General features: G+C 41.1%; 1 pseudogene; it reads left to right on the top strand.

Annotated features, from left to right (window-relative positions):
* The first annotated feature begins 1,966 nt into the window (after nt 1-1,966).
* LOC101977399 (etoposide-induced protein 2.4 homolog pseudogene) lies at nt 1,967-3,027 on the top strand (annotated as a pseudogene).
* Nucleotides 3,028-3,309: the final 282 nt, after the last annotated feature.

Genomic DNA, 3,309 nt, shown 5'->3' with positions numbered 1-3,309 from the left:
GTGCATGCCTGTAATCCCAGTGGCTCAGGAGGCTGAGGCACAAGGATTTCGAGTTCAAAGCCAGCCTCAGCAATGGCAAGGTGCTAAACAGCCCAGTGAGACTCTGTCTCTAAATAAAATGGAGAAAAGGACTGGAAATATGGCTTAGTGTTCAAGTGCCCCTGAGTTCAATCCCTGGTACCAAAAAATAAAAAGAGTGTGTCCAAATCTTTGAGACCATTTTTCTTCTCCAAGTCTTAGTCTTGGAGTCTGTATGTATGACTGACTTTCATGATCACTGAGAAATTAGAGAAAATGTTTTCAAAAAAATAATAACTACCAGTTATTATGTGTTTGCCAGATGCTAGCCCATCTACACAGAACTTCATGGGGATTATTTTGCTTCCTTCATTATGATCCTGTGAAGCATTCAATGAGGAAGCCACATTTCTTTTCTGCCCCTTCTCCAGGCTTGACATTTTGCCTTGCTGTTAAGAGCTGGCCATGTGGCTGGTGTGTGAGCCAGTCTCTGTGTGGCCCCTTGTTTCAGATGGCAGATGGTTACTGGAGGGTGACACAGAGGGAGAAGTGTGAGGGAAGGGTTCCAAAAGCAGAGAACAAAAGCATGATCATGAGAAAGGCACCTTTGGGATTACACCCATTTCAAAGGGTTGCATTTCTTTGGTTAATGCCAAAGAGGTATGTATTAAGATAGAACAGGAAAGGACTTTTCCTAAACTCCTCAGCCATTCCCCTCACACTACAACTATTCTTCATATGTGAAAATAAATTGGGAATTTTCATTCATCTAGCATTCGTGTCTGAAAGGTTGTTGCTTTCTGCCTGTCACCCACCTGTTACCCTAGGTAGTTTATTTGGAATTAGATACACCCCAAATATGTATCTCCAATATTGTCTTAGAAAGCACTACTAGAGAAGCTTCTTAATGTGCTTAACCTTAATACTTGAACCCTAGAAAAACCACAGAGCAAAACAACCTAATTATTAGGTATTATTTAGAAACACCACTGGGGAAGGTTTAATAATACAATTTTAGAATCGAGATTAATAGCTAATATTTGTTGAGCCCTTACAGTTGGCAAGCATAGTGCTATACCTCTTACATGAATTATTTCATGCAAATCTTATGATATCCCATGGGGTAAGTTGCGGTTTTCATTCTCCAATCAGAAGACTTAGTTTGTCATCACATATTTTTCATTATCAAAATGGCCACCAAAATTACAAAGGAGGGTAAACCTGAGATAAGAGAAATGGAACATTTTTACATGTCCATCCCTCCCAACCTCCTCACTTCTTCATGTTCTTATTCTACTGTCCAAGGTGGTTCCAAAATCTACTATCAGTTGTACTGCTTTCTGCCACAGGTTGGTAATGGGTGAAATTAACCAGAAAAAATAAGAGTAAGATCTTTTAAAAATTGATGGAAGATATTTAACTTAAAAGGGCCAAAGAATGAACTATGACTCCAAGAAAAGTATATATGTAAATGTATGAAATTGATGACACAACATAAAAATCCAATGGAGAGCCTCAACTGCCAGACTAGCACCATGAACACATTAATGCATTTCAGTGGAAATTGTTCCACTGGAGTTATGCAAAAGAAAAGGAAAAAAAAGAGATTTTGTGGAGAGATGGAAGATTGGGAGAGGTAGGCCAGCATGATGGGGAGCTTTGTTTGGTATGAGCATTTTGGCTGGCTCTCTCCTTCCCAGAATCTAAAAGATTTCACACCAGCATCAATCTTAGAGGCAAACACTGCTGGTGACTGCCTGGGCAATTGCAGACATTTACAGTACAGTGGCAAGCTAGTGGGTAAAATCTAAATCTAAAATGTAGTCAGTCAGGGAGTGCCCCAGGGAGGGGCAGCTAGGCATGTAGAGAGATAGCCCACAGTGGGCAAGAACAGATTTGGGGGTGCTTCTCTCTCCTCTGTGTAGTTTATAGTCTGGGTGTTGGAGAGATGGCTGACAGTGTCAAAACCTTTCTCCAGGACCTTAGCAGGGGAATCAAAGACTCCACTGGGAACATTTGTACCATCTCAAAGCTAGACACTCGAATTCAGATAAAGAGAGAGGAGCAACCTGGAAGAAGGGCAAGTAGTGTCCTGGTGCAGAGGAGAGACCAAAGTGTAAAGCGGAAGCAAGACCAGGAGTGAGTCATGTATTGTTAGTCAAATTTTCCGTTGCTGTGCTTGGAATGATGGAGGATTCCGGTTCAGTCTCCTCTTGTTTTATCATGTGTTTATTCCTGTGCTTCAGTCAGTAACAGCCTGAATTACTGGTGATCATCACTACATGGAGATATTTGGCTGTGGCTGGAATTCTTCCTCAAATCAATTAATTGTCAGTGCTCTAGGCATGCTCCACCGGTTTGTGCTTAGCAAAGTTGTGAATGTCATTTGGTTTCAATATATTGCTGACCTAGCATTTGAGGTACCAGGGAGGAAGCCTCATCCATTCCCACATGTCAGTAAGATAATTGCTGACATGCTCTTCAACCTTTTGCTGCAGGCTCTTTTCCTCTCCAGGGGGTGTTTGTGAGTTTCTTTCCCATCCATCTTGTTGGTCAGCTGGTTACTTTGCAGCTTATGTTCCTTCTCTACTCTCTGTACTGTTTGAAAGTCATTGGCTCAATAATGGAATTGAAAGGCACCAATGATTGTCAAACCTAGAAAGGAACTGGCCTTACTACTTGGGGTTTGGTTTGCCCTTGGCTTTCCTCACAGCAATGCAGTTCTCATACAATGTCAGAGGAAGCCTCTTCTCTCCCCTCTCTCCTTTACTCAGCATCAGCGCCAAAGAAGCAAAGTATTTCTCACTGGTACATTTAAAGGCCTCCACCTTTGGGGAGGCACTAGATTTAGACAAGTGCCACCGAAACACAGAATGCTCAGAGAATGGCACTTTTCAACTCTGGCGGGTGGGAATTTACTGTTGGTTACTGCTGGGTCTGACTGGTTTCTCCAAGGAATATCGGGTGCTGCAAACAGGAGCTAAAGGTGTAAACTTATTAAACCTGTGATTGGTGATGTTTTCCTGTCATTTTAAGAGACTAAATATGGGCTGGAGGGAGCAAGCATCAAGATACTTGCATAATTTTAAAATGTCACAATTAAATGTGAGCTGGTTTTTCACGAAAAAATAAAAATAAAATAAAATACTCAACTGCATCATTTTTAGGTCTCCAAATGAATGTTTGCTCATCCACCATGTCTAAAACTGGATCCAAAAATACTTAAAGAAAAAATATTTAGAAAGGAATTATAGTAGGCCCTTGAGTCTATAATCTTTATCATTAACTAAC

The sequence above is a fragment of the Ictidomys tridecemlineatus genome, chromosome 4, assembly GCF_052094955.1.
Source record: "Ictidomys tridecemlineatus isolate mIctTri1 chromosome 4, mIctTri1.hap1, whole genome shotgun sequence".
NCBI classification, from domain to species: domain Eukaryota; kingdom Metazoa; phylum Chordata; class Mammalia; order Rodentia; family Sciuridae; genus Ictidomys; species Ictidomys tridecemlineatus.
Note: the sequence above shows the minus strand (reverse complement) of the source record. Positions and strands in the feature narration are given on the sequence as shown.